Consider the following 18,392-nt stretch of genomic DNA (forward strand, 5'->3'; position numbering starts at 1 on the left):
GTTCAGTTTTGTACTCATTCTGTCATGTTGCTGCCCACATGGAGAGAGATCAATAACCTTTACGCGAACTTACCGAGTTAAATAGCTTACATTAGCTGTCAACAACTTCTGTCAACGGTAGCCTCGAACTCTGCAGCCTGCGTTAAACTGCAGCCATCCACATAGCTGCAGCGCCTCTAGACATTAATGGGAGTATTGCAACAGAACCCACTTTGTGTCTTGAATTACATTTCACACACAAACACCTTGTTTTCAGTTCGGTATGTGGACACCACAGAACTGTATGGCAGACACTGCCACGTGATATATTGTCAGAAAATATATTAAAGAACATTGATAACCAGTAGGCGTCACTTAGTCGTGATTCATTTGTTTTTTTCACCGTTATGGAAATGGAATACATAGCAATATATTATACTGTAAATATGTGGACCTATGTGGAAAATATAATTCTAAATACATTTCAAAGAAGAATAATATATTGCTATAAGTTATCTTAAAGTGGCCACAATTTGTATATTTGCCAATATTATGAAGTTTTGCAATATATAGATAATGTTATTTCATTTATTTCAGCACATTTTACATTATAGTCCAGTTCCAAGAAGACAAGTTTGCATTGATGCAGGATTCAAACTCACAAACCAAAGTATTGAGTGTTCAATAAGTTCTGATAATTTTACTCTAACATGCTAGACACTGTTTAATCACCTTTGGTATTTGGATATAGAGCTGGAGGTCATTTAACCATGAGAAATCTAGTTTCAAATTCAAATAATTAGATGTACATGGCCTAATTAAAATGGCAAATTTAAAAAAATCAGTGTCCAGTTTGAAATCAGGAGTGGCTTGTCTGACTGTAAGAGTAGGGAAGTAGCATACGTATCGTAACTAGCGAAACATTAGCCTATTCAGATTCTAGCTCTATTAGGTATTATCTGGAATAAACCTCTGTTGATGTCATAGGCTTCTAAATAGACCCTCTGTGATTATATTTCCTATGAGATTATGCACAAGTTATCCACAATTTTGACTCGCATTTGTTAAGTGCATCAGTGTGTGGAACCCCATCATCCTACCCAGTGGCATTTGATTGACAGCCTGTTCATTCAGCTATCAATCAATCAATCAGTCAATCTGTATTCTGTATGGTGCCAGTTACCAAAAAGTGGTCACACGGTGCTCATATACTGATCTTGTTTAGGGCAGGGATGCCTGGCGGTCCCCATCAAATGGTCAGTTGTGGGCTGATCCCATGTTGATATATCACAAACACCAAAGCGATAATATTGATCAGTACACATTAAACTTTGTTGACTGATTATTCATACTTTGGTTCTCTTTAAGCTGTTGTTAATGCACGTTTCAACTGCATTTTGTAAACCACTGTTAAATGTGTACAAGCATGAAAAATGTTATGGCTACATGTATGGTTTTATCAAAATATTTGTTCCTTGAAGTGTTCCTCTTAAACTAAAAATCAATAAATAGATAAAAGGGCCACACATTGTAATGCAATGTATGACATAGGTCAGCTGGTGTTGAACATCAATGACGCATCATTTGAAACAGTTTCTCTTCTTCTTTGTCTTCAGTGGTTTTGGAAGACTGCAGTTTCGCCTGACAGTCCTCCACACTTCTTTTCACTGCAGTCCACTGGCTGAGCCCGGCTGTCATCTTCACACCAGAGAACTATAATTCATGCGGCTGGCCCCGGAAGGCTGCGGAGCGCGCTTGTGTAATGAGGTAGAGGAAACCCCTGCATATTCAAACACCCTCCCACACCCTCCCTGCCTCATCCGCACCATGAACAATTGTACAAGAAGTCAGCATTGACAAGGTCAGGATTCAGTTCTGGACTGCAGGGTGAATCACGAGCTCTTGAAGCCACCAGGTGGCAGCTTTACATGGTGTTTCCTCCAGAACGGCTCATGAATATTTAATGAGGGTTTTGTGCCTCACAGATACAGCCTATAGTGATGCTGTTCATTATTATCTGCAATACATAAGATCTCCACCAGATGGCAGAGGAGCTCTTTGTGGCAGAAGCTCATGAGGACGCTGGCATGAATTACTGTGCAAACATGGGCAAGTCTAACTGCCTATTATTGTCGACCCATGGCAAAGATTGCCTGTTTGGTCAGCGGGCCTTGTCTGGGAGTTGTTTTCAGTCAAGCCTGTGATTTCCTGATGAGATCGATGACACTGGGGCGAGTGATGCATTGCCCTATCTGGGTTTTATGAAGCAGAAATTAAATAAATGGGCAAACTGAAAAAGGTGTAAAAACACTGCAGAATGGAGTGTGATAAACTGCTTGCCTCAATACTGTGACAGGTTTCAACAACTGTAGCACTGCTGAAGAGACCATATCAAGAATTATGCCCTGTTACCTAAACATCATCTGATGAGGTCAGCACTATTTCCTTTATTGACCGTGATCTGAAGCAGCGGGACTCAGTTGGGCTTAGATCAGAGGTGGGCAGTGCTGGAGGGGTGGTGTGTGTGCAGGTTGTTGTTTCCACCAATTACCCTGACTAAATGAGCTTATTGACTGTATACACAAACACTGGTTCACTCACGATAAAACGTTTTATATAGGTACACAAGAACAGTCTTCGGCCGTCATTCATATACTTATCAAGAAATACAGCTAAGATATCACAAATATCACAAATAGGGCTAATGAAGTTATTATTGGTCCAAAGTGCTCAAACGTTGGCTTGAAACACAGAAACAGACATGGCCCTCTATCCCCAACTCTGGCTTAGAGTGGCCCTGGTCTGCCAGGGTTCCTTCGGTTAAAGCTACATGGATGCCCCCTAGTGGCTTGCTAGGTGCCATATGTCATTAGAGACATTTCCTCTCTGATCAGCGTAAGCCCTCCTGCAGTAGAGTTGGCTCGTAGCTTGTAGACAGTGGTCCCCGGCTCACGGGCGAGCGTGTCGGGGGAGTGCGCATGCTACAGCTGCTGTTCGGGACAAACGCTGTCTTCCCAACATGGGTGTGGGAGACATCACAGTGACAGTTTCCAAATGCGAGGGAAAGAGGGGCCCAAATCCTCCAGGCATGTGAAAGGTCAAGGAGGGTCAGGCCCGAGTGAAATGGGACGGAACTGAGCTCCCCTCCGCCCTGCTGCTTCTCATTGAGCGCCGTCATTTCAAACCCAACGGCTGCGCACATCCTTTTTGAGAGAGTTTGAAGGACGGGTCGCACTGGCACTGCCGTCAGTAACTTATTTCCTTTCAGTCGAGGGAGAACGGGTTTTGGGGGGAGGCTGGGGCCTGTGCTCGAGCGCGCTCTGTGTCCGTCTCTGTTTGCGCTTGTGAGGGTCAGCATTGCAGGCGGAGGCGAGTCATTGCTGTCGTCATTCGGTTGCCCTCGGTGACCCCCCTGCAGACCGGGCGCCGAAACCGGAGGAATTTTGGGATTGTGCTTTCTGCGCTGTACGTCTTGAGCCAGCGGACCAGTGCGCCCACTCAGAGCTGTGGGAATCTCCTCCGGCTGGGAGCACGGCGGTTGCTACGGCTACGGTCACATGCCGCGCTCTCAAATAATCAGAATTGTCTGCTGAATGATATTTCAAGACTCTTGAAAGACGTCTCTCTAGCAACTCAGGTAATGTATTTACATCTGTGGTACCAAAGCCCCTCTTGTGTCTAATAAATACATACATGAGTAAATCTAAGGAAATATATTTCTAAATTAATTACATGGATCCCCCAGGGCTATAAGTAGGCTAACCCAGTTTGGAAACCGGAATTGGACGTGAATTTGAGATTTTGGGACGATGGTTTGCTTTCAATTTAGTCAGTAAATATCACATTTATAATTACTTTGATCCAAAAACATGACAGCTTTCAGCTTTCATTTCCTCCTAGACCGTATTGAAGTCTTGGAATATTGTGTCACTAAGTTTATGGGCCTCCGAATTTATGGTTGTTTGTGTCGAGTGGTGATTTCATAGAGCTTATCTGGATAAGCCTGATGTCGCCTGTGATAACTGTCAGTCATTTCATGAAGTAGAGGTCATCCTGGTGTTGGTAGGTAGAGCCCAAAATTAATGGCTTTTTTATGGGAATTGGCGACTGTGCCTTTGGACTTAAAGGGATGGCACCTGCACCCAAACACACACCATGGGCACTGCAGCGGGAATCCATGTACTTCTCTGATTCACTTCCCTGCAATCCAGCGGCAGGTCTACATTCTTCCGACCACACAGTACTACAGGAGAGAGTTAGCACCGATTGGAGGAGGGGTTAAATCTCACTGACGACCGTAGGTGGGCACCAGGCCAGTTGTTGTGAGGAGCTAATGTAGCAGTAACCCTGTCCACCTGACGCTAGCGAGATCATTTGTGTTCTGCCACTGCTGTCTCCTGGCCATAGTCGACTATGATGCATCAAAGGCTGAGGCTTGTGGGGGGCTCTCTTTTCTTGAAACGAAAAGCAAAACTCAGACCTGCATCTGTAGCGGCATTTGCATCGATCGATTCGACCGCTCGCTTAATGCCATACCGATGACAGATTGACAGGAACAATGCGGGGCCTGTTTGAACTGACAGCTCCTGTACTTCTCATGGTAAGCTCCCTCAGCCTCCCTGGGAAGAGGTTTTTAAACCAGCGGGCATGCTGCACGTTACCCCATAGCGCGACGACAAGCGTAGCCTTCCGTAGCTGTAATGGGGACTCTGGCCGTGGGAGGTGGGGGGTGGAGGTGAGTTTCCATGGAAATGGACACAGCGCGCTGGCACCGCCACTGCGGCAGTACAGAAAGGGGCCAGGCGAAGCGGTCAGTCAGCCCAGGGGCAGGGAGAGAGCTGCATCCCAAACCATGATCTGTTTGCAGAAGGACTGGTGCAAATTCAGAGACTGGAGAAAGATCCGGGGTGTGACATGCTCCCGGATAGGAACTGGCACTCTGCGATAGAGGAGCGTTCTGTTAATGTGCAACCATTAGACTTTATGGATGCTCTTAGACTTTACGGCTCAGGGTTAATGGATGATCGCATGGTTTTTAAAGAGTGGAATCATTGAAACACTGTACGTTCTGCTGATATTACCTGAAATTCAGTTGCTTGTTACAAAAACAAAAGCAAAGTTGCAATGACAGGTATATCAAGTGGTAGCAGAGCTGCAGTTTTTTATTTATTTAATTCATTTATTCACCTTGCAAAGCTGGAGTATGAATTCATCATAGAGGCGTTAGTCTCAGTGTTTTTTAAATTATGGTACACGCAGGTATGGGAACAGTACTAGCATCACTGTTCAGCCTTATAAAAGATTCGTTATTTTAACAAACACAATAACGATAATCAAGTGCTTGACAGTCGCTGTGTTTAAAATAAAGCGTGTGCTAATGTAACAGATTTACGCATTCCAGCAGGCTGGTTTAATAATACGTCTTTCCCCTAAACTGCAGCTGCTCAGACGCTGCCTTTTGATTGACGGCTTCATATTGCCCCCGATGCTGTGAGTTATTATCGCTTTGTCTTCTCCGAGGGTGTTCCGTTCGAAATGGCCTGATTTTCCCCGCCTGCGAAACACAGGATGGGCATCGTAATACAAGCGATATCAGCACTGAACACGGTTTTCGTTTCATTTTTTATTTTACATGAATAGTAATAAATATACATGCAACTGCAAATAATTCCTCAAGGGGGAGCTAGAGCGGTTCAGGAAAAGGCACACGGGAGAGGATTATATCAGAACACTTAATTACCAGTAAGTAGATCATTATCTGGTGTGCTGATCCATATATCAGCATATTAGTACACTAAAGCATATGCTTTGCTTGTGCTCCGTGTCCTCTTCAATTTTATAAGACGTATCTCATACAGTACTTGCCCTGGACTGGCTGCAGATATTTCAGTTTAAAGGTTATCACGTTAGGCACTGTAAATACCGTGTGCAGGGTGAAGGAAGGGTCTCAGACTGGTCCTGTATCCATCAGAACCCATCCAGACTGAGACTTGACATACATGAGAACGGGTCAGTGTTTAGAGCGGGAAAGGTACAGCAGCCTAAATGGAAAATCGTTTTTTTTTTTTTTTGCAAGTTTGTTAGGTTATGAGTGAAGAGCTACTTTTGGGAGCAGTCTATTTTTTTTTTTGCAAGGTCAAGAAGGCTGATGTTGGACCAACAGTGCTGAGCATTTTGGTCAGGCAGCCTACATTTATATTTCTTTTGGATAGGATGCCAAGGCTAGTTCTGACTCAGCCGCACCCCAATCACCACATTCTCCTTTGCCAGGCTTTTACACTGAAGTGCATGTCTGCTCACACAGTTTAATTAGGTAATTGCAATCATTTACTGAACAATTGTTCTTTATTAGAGAGGGAATGAAAGCATACCCCCGAAACCCAGAGGCTGGTGTTAATTTGTGGCACAGATATAAGAGTACCTCTGAAGTGTCCTTCATTTTTGGGGCAGATATAGCAGTGCTCCTGATGTGTCCCTTGTACAGCATGTATAAAATCTCCCCCTAGAAGCAGAGGCCCACAAGCTGCTCAAGACCTGGCTTAAAGTTTTAGGACTGCAGATGAAATAATAAATTGCGATGGACAGAATAGCAGGTTCTGTTCTGTTCTGTTCTGCTTCCTGTGGTCTTTGCTCTGTTAATTTCTCTGTTCTCTCCTTCTCCTTATTATCAGCTTGGCTTGATTATCAGCAGGTGGGGTGAATTCAGCAGAACAGATATATATGTCAACTGCCAATGCTTCAGGCATTTGTACTTTGAATATGAATGTCGTTTTGTTTTATTTGCTTATCCTTTCGCGAAAGCTGTAATTCAGCCAGGTAAATGAAATTGAGACTTCGATCAGCAGTTCAGGAACAGCACCATTCCAGCTGGCAGCAGCTGTGTTTTTGTTAAAAATAAAAAAATGAAAATTAAATAACAAGCCTTGCCTTTTAAAAGAAACCCTCAATAAATTTGTGATAATCAATTCCCTCAATAATTTATTATGGCTGAAGAAGCTAAATTCCACAGCCGTTTTCCCGCAGCCAGATTTCTTAGTTTCCAGTGGAAAAGAAATTTGGGAAGCCATTAAAAAAAAAAGTTATTGCTACGAAAAAGAAATGTCAGCAATTCTAGATGTGTCCGTGCCCGAGGAGTTGAGTGCCCGGCCCTGCTGGAGCATGTGTTATTGTTAGCTTGTCCTTTCAGAAGTACATTTACCCTGTGCTGTAAAAAAAAGCAGAAAAATGAAGGGTTGACTTTTTACTCAGGCAGAGCAGACGGATGAAAAGGTTACCGCTGCGTCTCGTTTATAGTGGCGTAGAGCAGCTACCGAATGAATAGTTTGCTCTCCACCCATTTTCCTCCTCCTGCCCGTTGCCAGCGGAGTTTTAAATCCGCTGTGACACCGCAGGGGGGAACCACTCCAGAAGGCAAAGGGGGAGAGCGGGGCGTGATATGCAGACGCACAACAGGTGGCTGGATTTGTTTCCCCCCTGCCCTGCCTCTAAAAGACAGGAAGTGTGGGTGTTACAGCAAGGCTCCTACCTATGCTCAGAAGAGTTTGACTTTAGCTGCTGTACCTGCCACAGAGGCTCAAAGGGGCGGAGCTGACACTCATTGGCTGGCAGGTCTGCGGCCGCAGAGAGCTCCACGTTCAGCCATGACCTTCTCTGTAACCTGTAATCCAGTGGCCTTGGCCTGGGCAGCGCACGCATGTGCTGGGTAATTATCGTTGGCGGGAGCAACAAGTGGGTGTGGCAGAGTGTTTGGCTTTTGCTGATCACGGTCCTCCCATAGCCTGACGCCCTTCCCTCAGGCCCCGCCCATCCTTTTATCTGGGGATGCCTGAAGGTATCGAGATCTTATCAGAGAAACTACGCTTCTGGCTGATACGATGTGTCAGTGTGATGAATCAGCACACATGCATCAGGGAGGTTCTGCATTTGATCCTTAAGTCAAGCTCAAAAAGTAGCCCAGTCATGATCATCTGCATCTTTTATTTACTCTTTTTTAATGTACTGTTTTACCAGCCAAACCCACAACAAATGTATAATCTGTCCAATAGGTCTCTAGACTCATGCTCTCTGCTTTATAATTATGGCAACAAGGCAAAATATTTTGTTACACAAAAAGAATTTCTGACGTTTTTGCTTAAGTTGTCATTTGTGCTCCTTTACTTCCATAAATGTGAAACCTTTTCAGTTTCAGTTTGCGTTTGTGCCGTAATGTAAAACAGGGAGGTGTTAGCTTTGGCATCAGTCAATATGGCCAGACGTTATTGATGTCGGCCCAGGAATTTCAGGGAGTTGTGGATCAACTGCTGACTCACTGCGGAAAAATACAATCGACTATCAACTTAGCAGATATGAAAATTTACTGCTAATGCAAACATATGTACTTGCCTACAGCACGTTGAACCGGGGCCAAAATTCTTAAGTGCTCTGCCCTTACGTACACAAATTAATTCCACCTTAGTCAAAAACAAAGCCAGATTGAGTGTTGGCTTTGTTTGATTAATTAGATTGACGAGTAGGCAAAGTTATAAATTCACATCACTGGCCAATTTTAGAAGAGGGAGGGGCAATCTTTTGACGAACTGACTGATTCAGTCAGGCAAGCATTCGAGCACTGGGAACTTTGTTTGTTCTGGCAGTGCAGGCAGTGAGCTGTGAACTGCTGGATATGACTGGGCCAGACCACAGCCATTGGTCTCCACTAGAGCAGGAGGTCAGGCCGCACAGAACTGTACTTTCTGGCAGTCTAAACCCTTCATTCAGGGCCTTTGGAAATGATATTTCAGTTGCATGCCGCTCGTCAATACGACTGCGTGCGAAGGGCCATAAAGATGTACTCCTCTTGTTTTCACAGTTTTATTTTAGTTTATTGTCAGGGGAAGGAGTGTTATATATGACACACATATACATTGTAAACTCTAAAAATGGCTTTGATCCTGTGTAATGAAGGTCAGTGTTGTTTAAAGGAGAGAAAGCAGTGGCAAACGGTACCTCTAGTCCACTGAGAAGCCCTCCTAATCCGGAGATGACAGCTGATCGCTTTTCTCGAGGAATACAAATTTTGTGACCGGCTCCCCAGGAGGCAGAAGGGAGTTATTAAGCCACTGAATCTAGCCCTGGGAAACAGTGCTCCCTTTGTTCTTGATCTCGTTCCATTTTTAAAACTCTAAAAACCGAGCCGTTTACGGGTCGGATCGTGCCAGAGCCCAGAGAGGGTGTGCTGGGGTGAAGGTGTGTCCGGGCGTGTTTGCCAGCCTATCAGTGATCCGTGAGACCGGGCTCCACCAATCAATGTTAGCAGCGGTTAATATTAGGTTAGCAGGGGCAAGCAGATGCTCCCTCTGCATTGAGCCATCATCCTCTTCTCATATTAGGCTTAATTCAGCTTTCTTTTCCACAGACCACAGTTCCATAGATTGCACACTGACTTGCTGGGGTTGCTTGGCAAGTCACTCATTTGGTTTTTAGATGTTATTTCTAAGCTAAAAACTTTATAGATGTAGATAAAATGCTACCAGTGTTCTTAAAACTTTTATTTTGATCTCAAAGACTGCTTTAGGATTATTTTTATCGGAAGCGTTAGCTTTGAAAGTACTCCTAATGATTTGAAAATCTCATTGTTTTAGTAACCACTTGCTGTGCCACACAGATTTCACTCTCAACTGAACCATTTTAAAATCCACATAAAGCCGTATACTATGAAATTTTGAACCGTCGGTTTCATCTGTTAAAGTGATATAATTGTACTTATTTTAAATGCCACCGTGCAGTATCCGGTAACAGGCATCTCAGGTGTTTTTTTTGTGTGTTTTTTTTAGATGAAAGGAGTCAAAACAAAATGCAAATAAGTGCATTGTGATTTAGCAGAATGTAGTTTAATCCTCCAAAATGTGTGCTATCAGCTTTTAAATGTTTTTACATTCTATTGCAATTGTCTGTGCTGCAATTTACCGATTAGCTCCATTAGGGATGTACCTTTCTATGAGTGTGAAAATGGGTTGTTTCAAAGAGAAAATGGAGAGGAGCATTTCCCAAGGAAAGCAGGAGCTGCACAGCTCCATCCCATAATGAGTCGTCGCTCAGAGCGATTACCGAGGCCCTAGAAAGGGCCAAGGCCACGGACAAGATGCCATGCAAAACATCTCTTTTCTTTTTGTGTGTGTGTGTGTTTTTAGGATCTCTGTTTTGGTTTTCGGGGAAAATGACAGGAGCGGCTGTCATGCTGTGAAATGAGGGAGAGAGGAGGGAGTGTGTGAAATGGCGAAGGAGTGTAGCGCTGCGGATGAGGTCAGGGCACGCTTTAGCAACACACCCATCGCGTTCTTATTGCCAACACACACCCTGCACCGCAGGAAGGGGAGACCACAGATCTGTGTTTTGTATATTCTAATGGAATAGAATAATTGGCTGCATGGATGTTTTTAGGTTTAGAACAGATTTTGCAAGAATAAAAGACTGAGAGATTCCAGGAATCAGATGAGCATAAATACAGCAGAAGTGCTTTTCGTGCAGGGATCGTCGTCAAATCAAATAGCACATTGTAGTGTTTGTCTTAATATTAAATTTGTTACAAGCTCTTTATTGATCTTTTAACCTGAAGTGACTGAAATCAAGGACAGCTGTCTTTAGATTATATTCTGAGACTTTTTGGGACTAAAAAGAAGGGTCTAATCTTGAAATGTCTTCAGTTGAGAGAATGTATTCAGCTAATTGTATTTAGTCCTCTTCCTATGACCTTATAAGCTGATTTCTAGGAGATCTCCTTTGAGATTTGAGAAAGGCCCTGGAAGTTCATATGAGGCTGTTTCAGGAGTAAAAGCGGGGGATGTAGAAACCCACCTGCGGCCATTTTAATTCATTCAGACTGCCGATTCCCAGTGACTGATTTTTGATTGGATGACTTTTGATTGGAGGAAAGCCGCTGTTGCAGGTGCAGCTCAGCAGCAGCTGTGTTCCAGCAGGGCTGGGAAAGTGGCAGGTGAGTTGTCAGGTGTGAGAGTCCTCGAGCCATCCCTCTGTCCCTGTGTGGGCCTTTTCCTACCCTCTGTTTTATTTGCTTGCTTTGCAAACGTCCGTCAGGATGGAAGATGCACGTTTGATTTGCAGCAATAACCAGACTGTGGGGTAGCTTTAGGACAGAGTAATAAAAATGCTATTTTAGTGTTTTATGAACAAGCAGCGGAGACAACAGGGAAAAGTCAGAGGGACCTGTTTATGCTTTATTTATTTAAAATGCTACCCTGTCTTCTGAAATAATGCACTTGTCATGGGCAGTCCAATCCGTTGTTGGACACGTTTACACCAATCAAAACATGTTGCTCTCAGTTATTGGTTGAAGTCAGTGAGAGACTCTGATTGCATGAGGTAACTCTGCCTGTGTTAAAGGGACAGTTCACTTTTTGTTTTCTTTTGCAATATTTCTGTTTTAGTGTATGTTTTTATTGACCTAGGCAGGTTTAATATGAAGTAAAGGATATTTTATAAGTTTTATACAGACCAGCCTGCTTTAATTGCTGCATAGGGGTATTCAGGGATTCAAAATGAACTTTGAGTAACTGTACAGCAGCTTTGGAGTTACAGCATTCTGTGTTTCTCAAGAGTTGATCTGTTTGGCTTGTGCGACGCGCATGACAGTATTGGCTTGGGAAGGAGATGGGTTTCCTGTAAACAGAGGACAGGGTTGCCAGAATTCTAATGGCATTAATGTCACCCCCGGTGCATTTCTGCGTTTTTGCCGAGCCGCATCAGACCACACAGGCGGGAGAAACTCACGGGCCGAACGGAGCAGAGACACGAGTGTCACAGCCAGCTCAGGGCCTCTAGCCTGTCTGCCTTTGTGTCAGTGCAGGGACACACGTAGAAGAGTTTTTGTCATTAAAATGAGTTACTCATAAAATTAATAGTGAGTGCAGCTGTTCCAGGGGGAGAGTTTTTTTCTTCTTCTCTTTAAATGAGAGTTTGGGAATGGTCGTGAGACAAGGGAAACAAAAACCCCCGGCACTGAGTGGGAGTGAATTAAACAGAACTCCCGAGAGCCGCGCTCTTTCCGTAAAACGATGCCGCGGTCTTTCCGGCAGTGCTGGCCTGCGTAACAGCTCTTCTGAAAAGAGGAGCGCGAGCCCTCGATATGCGACACCAGATAAAGGGGAGGGGCTTTGGCTGGAGGCGCTGATTGCGCACGTAGGCAAAATGGTTTGGCACGGAGTCGCCCACGTGCTGCGTGCGTCTGCAAGGCGAGCGATGCCCTCGCTTTAATGTGTGTGCGTGTGGGAAAGGGCCAATTCTCAGAGAGGCCACACATGGAATATTTACAGAAGAAACAGATTCTGGGTTTGCAATGGAAGCTCCGAAACCCTCCCCCATTCTCTGTGTGGATGTATCCAGGGAAACTGCCTGTCAGTTACTGGCTATTGCAGTGCATTCCTTCACTCTTTGATTTCATCTGCAGCTGCAAGGTATTCGAAACTCTTAGAGATTCTTACTTTTTTTTGTCCTCTTCAGTGGACAACTTAATTTTTATTACAGTTGTGATTTGAAAAAAAAAACAACATTTTGATGAAACCTCTCTGAAAAAACAATCACGTGTTCAAAAACCACGTGTTTGAAAACCACATGTGAACACCCAACACGTTCACAGCCTACATGTGAACTATAAAAATAATCTCACTGAAAGATGAGAGTGGATAAAAGGTAATCTATGTTATTTAAAGTCACATGTTTTGTTTTCACATGTGAAAACTGTGGTTCACATTTAAATAAGTCGGTGACATGTGAAGATGCTAATGATTCAATTCTTTACATGTGGACATTTTCTTTGAACATGTAAAATTTTGTAAAAAGGCAAATTTCACCAGTGATTTTTTCATAAGGGAGGGATATAACAACAGAAAAAAACAAAATACAAGAACATAAATAAATAAAAAATCAATAATAATAAACACATTACGCATAACAACATTAAAGACATAAGACAGGAACATCCGTCATATGAACACTGGGGCTTAGCTATTATCTGGTAGCAATAAAACAAGTCAGAGGGACGATTGAGAAGGGCTGCATTTCATATTACCGGTTAAATTGGATATGGGAGTATAAGAGTATGAGAAGATGTGTGTGAGTGTAGAGAGAATGAGCTATGTGTTAGGAATAATATGACAATGAAAATGATAAAATAATAAAAGAATAAAAAACTCTGGTGGCAAAACTTAAAAAGAAAGGGAGTAAAAAGGAGGAGGATCATGGGATTATTATTTAAGGAATTTATGATTTGGGGTCCAGTTTTGATAAAATTCTGCAGGTTGATGTTTTGGCTGAGGCTGTCATTTTTCCCATAGATATATGATCAATGAAGAAAGCTTTCCTTTGTGCTATTGGTACTGTACTTTTAATTTCCAGCCCATGAGGATAGTTTTCTTGTTGCTAGTTAGGGTGATGAGTGTAATATCTGTACGTTTATAGGGCATTTTGGCTTGTGAAACCTCTCCTAGTAGACATAGGGATGGAGACATTGTAATATGGCAGTCTGTTAATAGGGCTATTTTATTGGAGATTTCCCACCAGAGGTGCTGTATGGGTGAGCATGACCAAATGGCATGAAGGTAATTGTCTGCAGTATTAAGAGTGCATTGTGAACATGTATCTGAATCCCTGAACCCCATTTTAAACTGAGTGAGATGTGCTCTGTGGATCACCTTGTATTGGATGAATTGGAAGTCTTGGACTTATAGATTCTTAGTGATAGATCTTGCGGACAGTCTTCTGTGGGAGCATTTCCATTTTTGCATAAATGTTAAAGGCCATTACATGACGGAAAGTGTGATTGAAGATGCTGGCATGGATTCAATCATTACTTGTTCTTCAGTTCTCAAATGTGCAATTACAAGCAAATGTGTTAAATTAAACTCTTGTTTTTTTTGTCTACACAAACACAGTCAATGTCAGTAAATGAAGTCACTGTCGTTGATGAGTTAATGTCATTGATGAAGAAAATGAACACTTCAGAATCAAAGTAATGAACAAAAGGCGACTGGATCCAGGCCATTGACACTTGTAACCGGTAACACCGACACTTAAAAAAGGTAAATTGATTGATTCATAAAAGAAAGGAGCGAAGACACCCAGTGTAAACCATGCTTGCTGGAACTTATCTTCATGGTTGGCAGTTTAATGTGAAATTGATAGGGGGCTGAAAGTGGATAGCACTTCAGCCGGAAGGGTCTGGTGCAGACTGGTACTACATAAGAAAGTAGAGACTATAAGTAGGAGTGTTTTCACCCTCCTCAGGTGAGAGTTGTCTCGGCACCCCGTGCTCAGCATGGGCACTTACAGTGAGAGGCTTAATTTTACGACCCTCAAAAACCCCCCTAATGAGTCCCCCTCAAAGACATGTGTGCGAAATAATTAAAAGGATTTCACGACTAAAGGAAAAACGCCCTGATGTTGATTGTCCTTGGATTGTGTACTTGGCAAAGATGGCTGCCGTTGACTGTGGGTCGTGAAGCCTTGCCGTTGTTGTCCTCCTGGGGGTTTGGGGTTAGGGGTGGGGGTGTGGGGGGTTTTGATCTGGCATGCTTCTGAACATCTTCCTTCAAGGTTTCTGGAAGCGCGATCGCCTTGGGAAGCAGCGCCGGCCGGGTTCAGACATCCTGAGTGATGTCATCGCCCGCGGCTCCACCGCTCGCGCCGCGCGGACGCGCCTCGGCCCGGTGATTGACAGGTCCCCCCACGGCAGCCGCGAAGGCTCGGAGGCGGAAGCGCCGGACCGTGCGCGAGGTTTGTCACCTTTCTCCAGCCGCGTTCGCGGACGGCTCGCCCCTCGGACGGCCTGCGCTTTAGGGAGGGGTGACGGGAGTAGAGCGGATAGCCGCACGCTGCTATGACGCGTTGGGGAATGAGCTCGGACAGCCGCTCTGAGAGGTTAACCTGTCCTGAGCGAGCACGAGCCTGTCCCTGCGCCGTTCGGTCCGTTTTATGGGGCTTTTTTCTTGCTGTTTCAGTGTTCGATCGCTTTTTACTACCTCAATGAGATGCATGCCTCTTTTATCCAGTAAATGTTGCTAATAGCTGCTCTTAGTTTTTTATTTTGAGCGTCTGGACTGCACCATTTAAACACCTGGATATTTACCTGAATATTTACCTTACTGTTTTCTGCTCTTCTTATTTGCAGCTCTTTTCTGCTGTCATGAACTTGTTAATTCCAGGATCTACTTATTAAATTCTATTTTTGAATAGCTGCCAGTGTTGGATTTTCTTTGCAAAGAGGGAGGTAGAGAGGGTTGTTCAGAGACCCGCACCTGTTCAGACCTTTCGTATTTATCTCATGAAAAGACATTAATCCCCGCAAATTGAGGGGAATTTACTCTTTGCTGTCACAAAATACATGACTCTTTCTTGCCCTTGCAGCGGTGTCGCTTTGATGCCGACTTCTCAGATGCACACAAGCCATTTATAACACTGAGAGCCTGGATGTGGCCTTGTCCAAAATACCCCATGCCAGGCTTTGGGGAGTTATTGCTTTTTTGTTGGTGAGGCACACAGGCGTGGTTCTTGCCGCCTGTGTCCTAATGGGGAAGCAGATGAGGGCTGGATTGCGGGCGAGCGAGGGCGGTCTGGCTGCTCACGAGCCCTCTCTCCTCAGCGTGCTTCCCTCTAGAGCGGGGCTGGCGTTGTCCATTAGTTTAAATTACGCGGCAAAGCGCGTCTCTGCATGCAGCTAAAAGCCATTTTTATGAGTCGAAAGCAGGAAGAAAATGTACCGCGGGCCCAGAGTACAGACAGGAATTACTCCATCGCGTTGGCGGTGCTTTGTTATCAACGTACCTCTTATCCAGGGCCGTGTGAGTACAGTGCTCATTTGCCTTTGAGTGCTGGTCAGTGTCAGTAATGGAAAAAAAACACACACTGGGTCTTCATCCTGGGTAATTTACAAGGCATTGAATTAAAATTTTGGACATTTTTGTTCCATTTACCGAGAGTGCGCCTTTTAAACGCTAATGTGATTTAGTTAGCTCTGCTCGCGCAGCGTCGCTCGGCCTGCGCTAGCCGCGTCTTCCCTTAGCATCGAGAGCTCGTGCAGCTTTGACCCGCATGTTGACTTGGAGCGGAGGCTAAATTGCTTTTCTTTCCCCGCACGTGTTTGCAGTCCCCGCTGGTGAAGCGCCTCGGCCGAGGGTTTATTTTATTTGGGCGTAACCGTGTTGCCTCATCTGTCCTCAGACGGTTCCTTCGGCCTTACCGCGGGCGTGAGCACGGCGGATAGCGGAGAGCTAGCTGCTTGGCTGCGTGATCAAAAATGCTTTTGGTTTTTTTCTCCCCCCTCGCCCTTCTCAGAAATCGAGGCTGTTGCATAACGAGGGACAAACGATAAACAGCTGCTCGGAAGAGGTTTTTCCTGCTCGGTTTTACTGGATGTCAGTGAATGCATCCCAGTTCTCAAACTGAAGGGTGGAGTCCTCTGATGGACCCACTGGAGGGATGAGCTGATCATGAGATACACAGGACAACAATAACTTGCTGTGCATCGCACACTTTCTCCTGGTATTCACAGCAGTCACATTAAAGGGATAGTTCTCTCTGGGGTTTTTCAATATTATTTCAGCTCTAGTCTATGTTTTCCATTAGCTCTGACAGTTTCTGTGTATGATGAAGGATAAGTACTGGCTTTGCAATGGCAGGTATAGGGCATTCAGGGGTTTGTGGTCTAAAGCAAGAAATTACACTTCTGATAACTTCAAAGCAGCTTGTAATGTACAGCAACATTGTTTCCAGCGGCCGTAGGTATGAAAGGACTTTACTGGGCTCACTTTTATTTTTTTGTGGGTTGTGCACTTAGAAAGTTCAGGAACCCCAGGCCTACAAGGTTTTTGGAAAAAGTACCAAAGAGAGCTGACACTTTTCTTCCATCAGCTGCCAGCTTGATCCCTCTTAATGAGCCGTCTAATTAACTCCGAACAGTATTACTAATTAGCCAATCCATTTGAAGAACAAGATGGCATGTGACAGCCGATGGCCCGGAAAGTTCCAGCTTCCTCGAGAGAAGTGGGTTCGCACCAGGTAAGTCCTCCGCCGCTTTGTGTGAATATCTGACAAAAGGTTCATACGAAGCAGTGCCTGTCTCCACCCAGCTGCCTGCTGGGAGCTCACGGCCATCTGTGAGACAGAGCAGAGCGAAGTCCAGTGTGCGGACAGGCGTTGGCCCCTTCCTCCACTGCATATCTGGACAAATGTGTTGTGTAATCTAACAGGCCAAATGTGCCAAGTTCTCTGTTCAGCTCTTCGAATCGGTTTGTTTATTGTTTGATCTTTAAAGACCACTGAAAGCAGTTGGCTGAAGTCGCATTTATTTATGCGGACAGTCTTATCGAGACTGACTTTCAACATTGTCTGTATAGATGCATTCCACCATGCAACAGTTTCAAAATTTGACTGCAAAACAGTCGAAATGAGGTCGTTATCATGTGCTATAATAAACCCATCCCACACAAGAGCCATGCAGGAAGTGGAATTTCTCATAGCAAGTCCCTATTAACAGTTCTAATGTCAGTTACAAAGAATAGTTCCATCCCATTACATGTCTCCCACGTTCTTGCTTTGTATGCATCCATGTGCAGTGAACTGCAGCCCTTTCAGAACTTTTCTGGGCCTGATCATGCAGCTGTCCCTTTTACCAAATGTCAAGGGAAGGCAGTAATTACATCACTTGATTTTAGGTGAGGGGAGGTCCCAAAGCGACAGGTTGTTGTACGGCACCTAACCCCCTGACTGGCACTTGTTCGGGGTCCCTTGGCTTCTTTAGATGTTAGGATTCCAGATGAGGAGTTTTGGGTTAGGGTTAGGGTTGGGTTAGGGTTAGGGTCCTGAGAGATGTGGTAGGGCCTGTGCTATGATATTTTATCTGTTCGAGATCTCCGTCCCATACGTCACATAGTATGAATCACTTCCCCCATGGCACAAGGGTGGCTAAGACCCTCTGAATTTTACCGGTGCCGCACAATTGCCATGTAAGTATCCCAGCTTGTGGGGAGGCAAGCAAGATTATTCCTGATCTGGGACAATTCTGAGGCATTGCCGTTTTGATAAACTGCACTCTGGCCATAGCTATGCTGTTTGCATTCCAGAAAAGGCACATTTTCATAGGAGTAATGCTGTTGCTAAGAACATTCTGGAAAATGGTGTCACAGTGACTACTTCTGTGTATACTTTGTCCGGTCACCCACCGCTGACAGTACGCTCTGTCTTATTCTGTACAAAGTGTGCTGTTGTGTTTACAATGTCGTACTCTGGAAGAACTATGTCCTGTCAACAGTGTCTCTGTCTCATTTCTATTCTAGCTTTGTAGAGAACGTCCTCAGCTGAAGATGATGAATTTTAATCTAGTCTCAACCTTCATGAGTCAGGCTAAGGACTGTAAAATTGCATTT

General features: G+C 44.4%; 1 protein-coding gene and 1 long non-coding RNA gene across 4 annotated transcripts in view; one reads left to right on the forward strand and one right to left on the reverse strand.

The window, feature by feature from the left end:
- The window catches only part of znf710a (zinc finger protein 710a), a 25,272-nt gene extending 25,104 nt beyond the window's left edge, over positions 1 to 168 (reverse strand). The window contains exon 1 of one of the 2 annotated variants that reach the window (XM_064312577.1): positions 74 to 168. The gene's annotated coding sequence lies outside the window, so the exon portion shown is untranslated. The remainder of the gene's footprint in view (positions 1 to 73) is intronic. The other variant, XM_064312579.1, reaches the window with a different exon arrangement.
- Positions 1 to 15,683, forward strand: part of LOC135241847 (uncharacterized) — a 17,051-nt gene extending 1,368 nt beyond the window's left edge. The window contains exons 2-4 of one of the 2 annotated variants that reach the window (XR_010326134.1): positions 1,596 to 1,746; positions 14,566 to 14,745; positions 15,140 to 15,683. This is a non-coding gene — a long non-coding RNA (uncharacterized LOC135241847). Of the gene's footprint in view, positions 1 to 1,595; positions 2,288 to 14,565; positions 14,746 to 15,139 lie in introns of those variants that run through there. The other variant, XR_010326133.1, reaches the window with a different exon arrangement.
- The last annotated feature ends 2,709 nt before the right edge of the window (positions 15,684 to 18,392 follow it).

The sequence above is a fragment of the Anguilla rostrata genome, chromosome 16 (genome assembly GCF_018555375.3).
Source record: "Anguilla rostrata isolate EN2019 chromosome 16, ASM1855537v3, whole genome shotgun sequence".
NCBI lineage: Eukaryota > Metazoa > Chordata > Actinopteri > Anguilliformes > Anguillidae > Anguilla > Anguilla rostrata.